We start from the raw sequence: 13,880 nt of genomic DNA on the forward strand, positions 1-13,880 counted from the left end.
CCACCCCTATCATCATATAAAATTTCCAGGAGCCATCTTTTGTTTGTTGTACACTGGGAAGCATAGGAAGAAAAGTAGGCTCACCTCAATCCCAGGATCACTACACTCATAAGAGAGCACCAGAGAAAACAGGGAGAAGGTGGGAGGAAGGGATCTTAGCAAACACTCTTGACAAAGATGGGCAATTTTTGAAGATCTAAATGTTCTAGAGGGAAAGCAACACAGGACTTTCCTCTTCCAGGGGAAGGTGATAGAGACGCTAAAACATTTTTTAAAAAATACATGTGAAAGACAAGAGGCGAAGTCCTGAGAACTCCCACATAACTGACATTTCTTTTACAACAATTAAAAACAAGCTCTCAGCATTCAATAAATGTTACATTAGCACAGTTATCCCCAGCCAGACTGCCCAAAATATTGGACAAGATTGAAAATTACCATCTTTCTTTTTTATTTTCTGCATAGAAGTAGATTACAGTATAGAGAGATCAACTTTCGGTTAATTTTCTGTGTCTTAAAATATGACCATTCATTCCTTGATCCAGGAATGAAGTGGTAGGTAACAGTGAAAACTGTCCCATTGTCCTAGCTGGTAGTCTCACCATGGAGATTCCAAACACTGCTTTAAATTGTCAACCAGCATTTTTTATAAGGGCAATTAGCAGCTTCAGGACACATTTTAAAACTTCTTCATCATAAGCATATATTTTATATTACTGGATGTTGAGTAGCCAATTTGTCATATTCCCTCCATTTGCACAGTTAATTTTCATTTGAAATATGTTCATATTCATCACGGATTATGAATCAATGTGTAGGCAGTTAAACAAATACTTAAACTTAAAAGTGCAAAATGCCAGAATTTAATGGCCCAGACACTATAGTAAGTGCTTATCAATCAAAATGAACAATAGTGGCACTGGGCAACACACCATCTGGTGAGATCAGTTTCAATATTGTCATTGCAGTTGTCCAGCCTTCTGTTCTGAATTCTGATTAATGCACAGGTTATCTTGTGTTACTGCTTCAGATGCTCTTCAATGCTGCATTTTATCAGTAGTATTATTATCATTAATGCCCATCAATAAATATATGTCACTAGATACTGACACCAGATCCTTAAATCCTGAGTCTCAGATCTTCCTAGAACACTGTACTCAGCTCTGAGATTTCACAAATTTTAAAACTTACTAGCCTTCACAGCTAGATCAGTTTATCTTTCACCAATGATCAACATAGAAAAGAAAACTAAAGAAAACAAAAGGTGACTTTGTGATGTCTTTCAGTCAACGTTCTCTCTATTTTCTTCTCTTTTGTTTCTTGCTTCCACATCTCCTGTAAAGGGGCACAAACAATGGGCTCTAAGTCTAAATCTAAAATAAAGCAAACGTACCTATAGGAAGACAAGTTTTCAAACTCTTTGCTTTGCTTGTTTCAGAACTGAAAGATTTTCTGAAAGATTTTCTAACTAAATTCACTGGTTCACTCTCAAATGCCCTGAGAAGTAACTCACAGCTGGGACAGACAGAAACCAGGAGCCTAGGACTCAATCCAGAACTCCAAAGTGGGTGACAATGACCTAACTACTTGAACTGTGTCACCTATTCTCTCTCAGCATGTATATAAGCAGGATGATGAAATTGGAAGAGGAGCCAAGACTCAAATTTGGGCATTCCAATATGTGAGTCTCAAATGTAATCTTAATTACTATACCACTCCCACACTTATATTTTAGTTCCATTTTTATTTTGGTCCCTTTTTTACATGAATTCTTTGAAGATCCTGCATAAAAACACAGCTTTGTACTTGCCCTAAAATTATCATATCAAGCTTTGTTCATATATTTTTCTTTTTGTTTCTAAAGTGTCTAAAATGAGATTTCTCTGTATTGTATTGCCCACATACTCTTGAGTTGGCTTTCAGGTGAGTTTGTGTATGTGTGTGTGAGAGTGTTTGTATTTGTGTGTGTGTCTCTGTGTGTGTTGCTGGCTTGACAGGCATTTAACAAAATCATGTTACTTTCTATTCTGATTAAATACTATACTGATTTTCAAAGATCAGTTAATTCAGAAAAATCAAATCCTTTCTTCTACAATTTAAATTATGAATGTATGCTTTAAACCTATGTGGCTATTCTCAATGGAATTAGCTTTATAGTTAGAAAAATTGGAGTATTTGCTGAAACTTTCTTCACTCTAGCATGATAGAGCCCCAGAATCCTCTTATGATATCTATTTTAGTAGTCTTCTTGATCACTGTTCCACATGAAGTCTATTAAAGTCAGGCTATTCATGCTTTCACTTTCCTAAAAAAAAAAATTGTATGACTTTCTCTGACTTCTAAATTAAACTGCCTGATATCTGAGATTAACATTCCAGAAAAAGAGCCCATCAGACACCTATAATATAAGCATGGCATTTTTAGATATACTTAATAACAACTAATGACTTTGCCTGGATAGTTCCTGGCCCATGGGTTTCACTGTAAGTCTATGAACTGACAAAGAGAATAATGGTAAGTGTCTTCCCAAGAATCTGATAAACTTGATAAGCAGTCAGATAATGGCTCAAAGAATTGATCTAAAATAATAAAGGAAGCATTATCAGCATGAATACCTAAAAAATCATATATTCTAGCACAACCATTGTGAGTCTTTGACCTTATTTTGTTATGTAACATTCTTGACCATCACCATTTTTTTTTCAGTACCTTTTGGGCTTTATGTTGTCTTTGCTTGCCTCTTTGTCTAGCATAGATTTCATGCTTTAGTTTTATTATTGTAATTGCTTGCCAAAAAGGGTGTGTGTGTGTGTGTGTGTGTGTGTTTTATAGGTACGGTCTTTACAAAAATTTTCCACATTACAAAAATACAAAAGTAATACAAATTAAATAGAAATCATACTTTGAGTTTTGAATTTCGCTATTTTACTGGGCTACTGACAGTGCAGTGGAGTACTCTCCTGCTATGTTGGGCAGCAGCAGTGAACCTCAGCTCCCTGAGTCACAGGATCAGAAGAGTAAACAACTGAAACTCTACAGTGCGCTCTGACTCCAAACTCTGCTGTTCGGTAGGCTAGGTGTACAGGGTGCTTCAAAAAGTTTTGAGAAAATTGAATTAAAAATTTATTTGGTCACAATTTTGAGATCTATATATTCAATAGCTTTTAAAAAGGTCATAAAAATCCCTATTGTAAAATAGAAAAAAACTATGCATGTATATACAGTTTAATAGTCATACTTAAAATTCATTAAGTTTATACCACTTAATAAGCAATACCATCTGATTGAACACAAGTCACTCTCTGCCAAAACATCAACAGATAATTGGTGATATTGACCTAAACAGTTTGGATCTTCTCAATTTACATTTAAATCTGAAATGACAAAATTCATATAGGAAATCCACATTCCTTGGCAACCTGGCCACATTTTCTTTGTAAATACTACCCCTGGAATGAGTAATAATTCAATTTACTTCTTCCTTTTTCTCAAAAATCTAACTCTTACTCTACTAACATCAGATTGAAGAATTCATTAAGGAAATTAAAGCCATGGAGAAAATCCCTCATATTTCTGAAGTCAAATCTACACTATCCATTTGTAATGAAGATATTTCATTACTCTTGTCAAAGCTAATGCCTCTACTGGTTTTAAAAGCAAACTTATCCCAAATACTGGTCACATACAAATAAAGCTTTTATGTATTTCCATCGTTTTCCCAATCAGTCAATAAATCTCTTGATTCTTAGCAAGAAAATGAGTCATATTTGATATTTCCCTTCTCTTGATTTAATATACATCTATCTTCCAATACATTATAATTACAATTATAAAATGATTTTATAAAAATGTATTATAAAATTTACTTTCAATCTCAACTTACTTGTTTATTTTCTGATTCAACTAAGACATGGCCAATATCTCCTAAACACTTCTTCTGCTGATACTAATTCCACCTTCATTTTTGCAAAATATAAATTAAGTCATTTTGCCTTTTGATTAATATTCTCAAATGTTTTCACAATTGCATTAGAAAAAGAAAATTCAAAGTCCCCCTCATGACCAAAACATCTTTAACACTTGGTCTTTGCTTAATCTTACATATCATATTTCCCTCTTTTAGATCACAAAACTCTAGACACACAAACATTCAAAAAAATCAAACTAATAGCTCTTTCTTTGGCTCAAGGTCTTTACACTTTTGATTATGTATCTGGAAACTTTTCTATTCATTTATGAATGTAGTTCTTTCCCATTCTTAAACAAGAACAGATACCGTTTCTCATCAAAGAGATAACTTGTAAGTTGGTAACTTAAATTTTCCTTAGCAAGATTCTGTTAATATTGTTTCTGGAAATTCTTACTACCTACATTTTTATTCTTTTCATATCTTTTGGACTTCATATAATTTAAAAACCTAGCAAACTGATTTTTTTATTTAATATCATTCTTTGTATTTTCCTTACTACGTGTCTATTTTTTTAGCACATCATTCGAAGCCATATCTGGAGTCCTTTGACACAAAGCAGATGCATAATAGTCTTAGCTAATCTCATTATGGAATAAAAATAACTGAAATTAAATTTAACAGGAATAAAAGATACAGTTTTTGAAAACAGAAAGAGTTTGCTCATATAGATAATTGCAGTGAATTCCAATGTTATCATGATAGTGTTTGTGGTAAGGGATAAAGGAGAAAAATAAACAAATGAACAGAAATCCTTTTTTGATAGTTTTAGATTATAACAGCAACTAGTTGGAAGAAGTAAAGTAATTCCTTTTTATCCTTTGTTCTGCCCAACAGAGCAATCTGATTTGTTTTAAACTCACTTTTGACAATATACTTTCATATTCAAATACTACCACATCCTCCATTCCACAGTAAAGTACCATGCCTTTAGCCTGGTGTGCAAGGTCTTCTATAATAGGTCCTTAATTTGTATCTCCCAAATTTGAGATCTTCAACACCCAAAAATAAGTTCCAACTTCTGTTGACCTAATGCACACACTGGGAAGCAGCAGGTGATGTCTCAAAAGCACATGGGTCCAGGATGCTCAAATAACTGAGTCTGTAGCATCCTTCTTTTACCTGTCCCAACACTGATGGTTGCAGACATTTGGGGAGTTCAGTAGTGAATGAACGATCTTTCTCTGTCTCTTTCTCTATGTGTTTCAAATACATTATATATAATTTTTAAAGAGTGTTTTAGCTACTTACTCATATAACTCTGTGCATGTTGCTTCCATGTGAAATTAATAAAATTACATTTATTTAATTGCACATGAAATATTCAAAAATGGATGTAACAATGGCTTATAATGATGAACATTTGGGATGTCCCTAAATTTTCCTTATTACAAAGCAATGTTGAGACACAGAAAACCATTTTTACATAATGCTTTTATGCATTCAACAATTATGTTTTAAGGTGAAGCAGACTGATATTGTAGATAGGGAGAGGATAAGAGACAACATACTGCATAGAATAAGGTGATCAAGGTAAGCTTTCTCTCAGTGATAGTAAGATGTAAGCAAGATTTGAAGGTGTATAGGCAGTTAGCTGAACAGATACCTGGTGGAAAAACTTTCTATACAGAGAAAATGGAACAAATTCTTACACTAAATCTTCACATGATGGTTTAGACGAATATCAAAGGAACACAAGGCCAGAGTATTAAGCAATGGGCAAGTAGGAAGAGAAACGGACAAAGAGTTCTAAGAGTTTAAGGCTGTTAGGAAATGGTAAAAACTTTGCCTTGTACTGTAAGTGAAATCAAATAATTGCAGTTTTGAAAGGAATACAAAAATGAATATCTGTGTCAAATGATATGCCACTGTATTATTTTTTTATTTTTTGTTAACAATAAATGTTCATATTTATGGGTTACAGTGTGATATTTCAAAGCATGTGTGTAATACATGCTGATCAAAGCAGGGTACATTTTAATTTTTGACAAATTGCTCTGTCAAATTTTGGATTTTATTTTACATATCTATCAACAGAGTGTACACTCTGTTGATAGATATGTAAAATAATTATAACATCATAAATATGTTTGTTATTGCTAATATTTTACTTGTCCTACTTTGATAGGTGTATACTGCATTTTTACCAGTTAGAAAGGGTAGTCATGATTGTTTTTACATTTATTAACCATTGGTACATCTTCTCAATACATTATTTTTTATTGACAATATTCACTTTTTAAAATATTTGTATATTAAACACAGAACAAATTTGTCAATACATAGGAACAGTGATTTTGTGATTTATGTATGCTTTTCTCTGACAAATTCTGCACCCTGTAAAGTCTAAGTAGCTTATATACAGCCCAAAAACTAGAGTTTTTATTCAAAAGACTCATAAGTGAAATAGAAATGGCCTTTCATGAAGAAAGACCTGAATGTTTATCACAAAAAAATCCCATTATTCAGTAATCATTATATGAAAATAAGATGTTCTGTTTGTATATTTTTAATCACCATATAATTTAATTTCCTTCCATACAGAATAATAATCATCTATTTGATTTAAGATGAAAAATATATGTGGAAGAGTAACTCAAGCCTTAATTCCATGTGTTGGTGTTTTTTAACTTAACGTTTGTAATAGTTTCTATTTTAGTATTTTTATGTTGATGATTTATTCCTCAATAGTCTCAGGGAAAATATCAACTGTTTTTATGATCTCTTATGTTAAAATTCACAGAAAACACTGCCATTCTAGAAGCATAACAGCACTATTAATCATCCAATGCTGTAGAAAACATTATACTGCTTTAAAAAAAACACACACAAAAAAAAGATGTGTTATTGATCAAGCATAAAGGGCATAGGAATATAGAAGAATGAAAGAAATTACAGAGCAAAATCAAAATATAAAAACCAAACAGAGACCGACGCTGTGGTGTAGCAAATAAAGCTGCTGCCTGTAGTGCTCGCATCCCATAAGGGCACCGGTTTGGTTCTGGCTGTTCCTATTCAGTCCTCTGCTATGGCCTAGGAAGGCAGTAGAAGGTGGCCTAAGTGTTTTCAGTCCCTGCACTTACGTAGGAGACCCAAAAAAAGTTCCTGGCTCCTGGCTTTGGATTGGCGTAGCTCCAGCCATTGTGGCCATCTGAGGCATGAACCAGCAGATAGAAGACCTCTCTGTCTCTCTCTCTGCCTCTGCCTCTCTGTAACTCTGCCTTTCAAATAAATAAATCTTTTAAAAAATCAAATAATATTCAAATATGAATAGGATGAAGCAAAGACTATTGATTCTTAATCATTTATTTTAACGGACCCTGACATAACATCCAAAATAGATTTTTACTCATTTTCAGTGAAGAACGTATAATTTTGGCTCTATTTGTAAAATAAATGGCAAAACATAAAAATTAACTGTGACTTAAAAGTAAGGTGATGTCAGAGATACAATAGAATAGCAGTTGTGAAAAATGAAACAGATTGTTGTATATAGCTATTTTAGGGGAAAATCAAATATTTTCAGCCTTATATATTTTTTATTTTATGAATTAGATAGTAACAGTCCCCGAACTGAAGAATTAACGGTAATACCCAAATCTGGGCGCACTTTGAGTTAATGTATTTAAGTATGAACTTTTTTTTTTGCTTTGTTTAGTTTTAACTATCTAGACAAAGGCAGGATATGTGCTTGATAAAAATTGTTGAGTTTTCAGCTAGGTACTCTTCCAATGAAGAAATTGGGATACTTGTGAAATAATGACTTTAAATCTGATAAGCCATCAGATACCTTATTTTTCTAATTTCTTTTGTGGTGTACATAATGCTTCACGAATATAAAAGCCACAAGCCACAATATGTTACATTTTTTGCTTTGAAAATTTGGATTTTTTTTTTTGACAGGCAGAGTTAGACAGTGAGAGAGATAGAGAGAGACAGAGAAAAAGGTCTTCCTTCCGTTAGTTCACCGCTCAAATAGCCGCTACAGCCTGTGCACTGCACCCATCCGAAGCCAGGAGCCAGGTGCTTCTCCTGGTCTCCCATGCGGGTGCAGGGCCCAAGGACTTGGACCATCCTCCACTGCCCCCTCCTGGGCCACACAGAGAGCTGGACTGGAAAAGGAACATCTGGGACAGAACCCGGTGTCCCAACTGGTACTAGAATCTAGAGTGCCAGCACCACAGGTGGAGGATTAGCCTAACGAGCCGCGGCACCGAAAGATTTTGAAAGTTAATTTTGTGCTAGAAAGAAGCTCATGCTCTTGCGCTGGTCTTTCCCACTTTCGTTGTTCTTACTTGTATAAGCTACCTGTGGCAGCATTTCTCTCCAAGTAGAGCTAGGATGTCAGAACCCATGGGTTCATCCTCAGCACATTGGGCCTTTGCTGGAAAACCATAAGGGTTTCAGATAATTTTGGGGACTTGTGAATGCCCATAGAACAATTATTGTTTCATGACAAAAACATTTTGATATTCAGAAAACACTAGATTGCATTGGAATTCCACCAAACCCAGTAACAGTCAATGCACAGAAGTGTGGTAGAAAATTTTAACAACTAGACAAAACAAAAAACCCCAAAGCCTCCTGAGCCATGTAAGGATTATCATAACATATATATATATATATATATATATATACATGAAACGATTTATCTATAAAGTATAATAAGCACATTATATTTCATTTTCCTTAATTATATAAAATAGTTTCATGAATAATGCTATATTCATGAATAATGCTATAACAGTACTTCCATTCTATCACAAATGTATTAAATGAAGCTGTGGATTATTTATTTTTGTCAATACTGGGACTATACATCATTAACACAGGTAGCAAAGCAGGTTTGATTAAAAGAGCTCCATTTGGCTTCATCTGGTTCCCACCCATGCAATTAATGTCAAGCACTTTTCCAGGCTGGATAAAACACAAAGCAATAATTTCCTAAAAGTGTGTAAGTTTCCAAATAACAACTTCTTATATTTTCCCACTCCAGTTCTATCTAAAATAAAAATAATCTTTGTCTTTTATCCTTATTAAGTTTATAATTTTCTTCTCATGATAAAGTTCTTATCTTTGTATCAATCCTGAAATATCCAAAATTCTAGAACTCTAGATTCCATACATCAGAAAGAGAAATCTACCTTATCCTCATACCCCATATCCATGTTTTAGAGAAAATCTTGTTATGTGACTCTTGGAACCAGAAAGAGAGAGAGAGAGAGAGGGAGAAAGGGAGAGAGAAAGGAAAGAAGGAAGGAAGGAAGGAAGGAAGGAAGGATAGGAAATGAAAAGATGAAAAGAAACCAAAACTATTTGAAAAAAATGATTCACAGCTTTTTTAAAAAAATGATAAAGGGCCAAAACTTTTCTAAATTTGGAAAAGTACACATTTTATTAATAAAGGTGCTGGTATAGAGCCAGTCCTGTGGCATAGCGGATAAAGCCAATGCCAGCGGTGCCCAGCATCCCATATGGTGGCAGGTTTGAGTCCTGCCTGCGCCACTTCTGATCCAGCTCTCTACTACGGCCTGGGAAAGCAGTGGAAGATAGCCCAAGTCCTTGGGTGCTGCACCCCTGTGGAGACCTGGAAGAAGCTCCTAGCTCCAGGCTTAAGATTGGCTCTGCTCTGGCTATTAGAGCCATTTGGGGAGTGAACAGGGATAGAAGCCCCCTTTCTCTCTTTCTCTGACTCTGCATCTCTATAACTCTGCCTTTCAAATAAACAAATAAATATTTTTTAAAAATTTCTGGTATAACTTTTTCTGTTGTATTACCATTGGCTTAATCATGCAAAAATGTTTTGTTTATTTAAAAATCAAAACTACAGAGAGATAGAGATCTTCCATTCACTGAATTACAGAGAGACACACACAGAGATTTTCCATTCACTGAATGACTCTCCAGATGGCTACAATGGCCAGCACTGGGCCAGGCCAATGCCAGGAGCCTCATCTGGGTCTCCCATGTAGGTGGCAATGACCAAAAAGACTGGGGGTATTTTCCACTGCATTTCCCAGGTCATTAGCAGGATCAGAAGTGGGACAGCTGGGACAAGAATCATTGCTCATATGGGATGCTGGCATAGCGAGCAAGGCCTTTACCTGCTAAGCCACAATGTAGGCCTTATTATGGAGTGTGTTGGGGGAGCAGATTTAAAACCACACTGATTTCCTTAAATCATTTCCCATGTAGAATGTGACATCCCTACCGCTTTGATTGAGAGTGTCATATTTCTTCAGGAGAAGGCTTATCATATACTGTACAGCATGATCTGAAATATTGGATTGCTTAGAACATGGGAAAATTCATGATTGTGCATGTTGCTTATTGTTGTATTACACATTTTAAAATTTAAAAATACAGAAATTCTGGTGAATTATATTCATGAGATTCTCATTCAAAAATGTAAAAATGTATAATATGTTTACAACCATGAGTGCTGTGACATTTTTGGATCAAAGAGAATTTCTGTTTTGTAGCCATTGAAGAGTACTGAATTCACTGCTTAGATTTTGTGCTTTTAATTGAATAATTTTCCATATACCATTTTCTAGTTCTCAATATTTTAAAACTCATATCTATCCTAAGCAGACATTGCAGCTGCCAATCAGATTACTGGTTACTGATCAGACCACTGGATTTGTACCTCCATATCAAAAAGTTGATATAGTTTATGGTTGCTCTATACTTCAGATAATATAAAGCAACATAAATGAATAAGAACAAGTTACATCTATCTCACAACATAGCTTTAACTCAACTTCTTCTTTTAGATGGATCACAACAATTCTACTCCAGTAATAATATAAAACACAAAAGAAAGTAACATTGGAGGATATCAAAGTGGAAAGAAATTATAATCGTACACAACTGAAGTGAAAATATTTTAACTGTGACGCATTGAAAGGCCCTTTCCCAGGAACTTACAAGGAGTTAGCAGTGAAATCAACCAACCGTTAAAATTTCCATAGTTTGATGGGGAACTATCCTTTGAAAGCCTTATTTAAAGTGGGATTAAAATAAAACCCCAAATCTGGAAACAAAATAGTTTAAACAACAAAATGAATACAGTTATGCAAAATCTGTACTTTGATGACCTGGAATAGAGTCTTTCAGAAGTGTTGTGTTTGAAAGAAAAAGTCGGAGTCACCAGGCAATTTAATTAATATGAAATAATAATTAATATGGTCATTAACTTTTGTTAATAGCATAGTTATTGTAGTGAGCAAAATTTCTGATCTCAGAAGTAAATGTACTACTTTTATTCCTATTTCTCCCATGAGGCAGTGTCTCAGCATCCCTGCTAAGACTCAAGAAAGAAAGGTTTTCCCTTTTTCTTGACCTTTTGCAGAAATTCTCTAAGAACCCATACTGCACTTATTTTTCAGTTTCTAAAGTTCTAGGAAGAAAATTATTAAACTGGTTGAGAAAGAAGAATTTTTCTAAGTGGTACACGGAGAATCATATGGAAAGGAAAAAATCAAGTAAAAATGGAAAGCTTTATGAAAATGGATTGAATGAGAGAAGAAAGAATGATTTTGGATCATGTGCATAACCCAATTTCAGAGCCTAAAGTAATACACAAATATAGAGAGTTATAACACTGTAAAAGTGAAGTTAGAAAAATACTTGTTGAGACAAGACAGGGAAGCAAGGACTGGGATCTCAAAACTAGAATTAACTGGGAGTGAGATAGAGGAATCCACATCAGGTTACATACTGCCTATTGACAGGAGGTAGAACAACATAAGAGAGGTGAAAGCCCAGGAGCATAACTGACACCGGGCTCTCTTAGGTGACCAAAGTTTTCTTTTTTTTTTTTTAATTTTTTTTATTTATTTATTTATTTATTTATTTATTTTTGACAGGCAGAGTGGACAGTGAGAGAGAGAGAGACAGAGAGAAAGGTCTTCCTTTTGCCGTTGGTTCACCCTCCAATGGCCGCCGCGGTAGCGCGCTGCGGCCTGCGCACTGCACCCATCCGAAGCCAGGAGCCAGGTGCTTCTCCTGGTCTCCCATGGGGTGCAGGGCCCAAGCACTTGGGCCATCCTCCACTGCACTCCTGGGCCACAGCAGAGAGCTGGCCTGGAAGAGGGGCAACCAGGACAGGATCGGTGCCCCGACCGGGACTAGAACCCGGTGTGCCGGCGCCGCAAGGCGGAGGATTAGCCTAGTGAGCCGCGGCGCCGGTCTAAAGTTTTCTTAATTAACAGGCAAAGCAGTTATGCAATGGTCTACATTGGCATTGAGTTAGAATTGAAAAGGACAAGGACAAGTGTTAAGCCCCAGTTTCTGAACTGGGAATGGGATTTTAGGAGATTTATCAATAAGTTAATGGAACGGATGAAAGACCAGTTACAGCTTTGACGCTGGTCACTACTCTCCTTAGTGAGACAAGTAAATGATAGGGATTCAACTATCAAATCAGATGTAATGTGAAGAGAAAAATCTGAAATGTCCAGTTTAAGTCCAGTCCTCAGATCTTTGGGATAGGAAGAGAACATGGGACGCCACTCTCAACCTTGTCATAATGTTGTTGGTGCTTCCAAAACAGATTTCCTTGGAGTGAATCCTGACTATATAACCCACTGGTTGCACACCAATGGGCAAATGCTCACTTGATTTGCAGTTATCTTCCTGACTGGAGTAGCAATTGGGTTGTAGAAAGGATTGGACAAGGTTATGTCTGTGAAACACTGTGTGACACTTTGCAATCAGTGAAGACTTGATTTCGCTATGGTTCCTCTTGTTATTATCATTATAATCTTGATTTTTAGTAAAAGGCTGGGTATACACCTAGCAAGAGAGTAGTCACAGAGTAAAATGACATGGATAGGCAAAGGAAAAAATATTTCAATTTTAGTAGGACCAGGGCCTAGGCCAAGTCCGCCTCTATGGAGCAAGATGAGAATGTGAGCTTGGATAAGAAAGCGTCTTTACCAAGCCTTCTGTTTGAATAAAGATGTTAATGCCTACCAATTATTTAGTGATTTCTTGTCTTACACACTGACCTAATTGATTCAAATACATTTAACCCTCAGAATAGCTCTGGGGAAAAAGCCATTTAGATACTACTGGGTTTCAGAAAAGATTTGCAACTTATGCAGGGATGAATAATTATGCCTGAATATGGGGAGAGACAACTTTTGATGCTAGGAATTATAGTGGCATGAAATAGTAAGCTGTCATAATAATAATCCCCAGAGGATTGAAAAATGTACAAATGCCATTTTAAGCCATATGCATTACATTTTTGTACTCTGTATATTAGTTACCACAAATCAGAGAAAACATATGATATTCTTATTTTTAGGACTGGTTTATTTCACTGTACATAATGATCTCTAGTTGCATCCATTTTATTGCCAAAGACAGGATTTCATTATTTTCATGGCTTTGTATTATTCCATTGTGTATATATACCACTTATTTTTATCCAGACATTAGTTGATGAACATTTGAATCAATTCCATATCTTAATTATGGTAAGCTGAGCTGCTATATAAATGGGGGTATTGATAACTCATATGTAGATGTCATTCCTTTGGTTATATTCTGCGGAGTGAGATGGCTGAGTCATACTGTAGATCTATTTTCAATCCCTGAGGAATCTCTAAACTGTTTTTCATAACATTGCACTAGTTTATAGTTCTACCAACAGAGTATTGGGTTACCATTTTCTCCACATTCTCATCAATATTTATATTTATTTTTATTTTTGGATGATAGTCATTCTAACTGGAGTGAGATGAAACCTCATTGTGGTTTTTTTTTTATATAAAGGGAACAAATCATGTATTTTATATATACTGTTTTAAGAGCACAATTATATTTCCCACCCTACTCTCATGCATCCCTTGGTCCCACACTCCCTCTTCCTTCATTATTTTTCTTTTAAGTTTTACAATTT

Source organism: Lepus europaeus, chromosome 7 (assembly GCF_033115175.1).
Source record: "Lepus europaeus isolate LE1 chromosome 7, mLepTim1.pri, whole genome shotgun sequence".
NCBI classification, from domain to species: domain Eukaryota; kingdom Metazoa; phylum Chordata; class Mammalia; order Lagomorpha; family Leporidae; genus Lepus; species Lepus europaeus.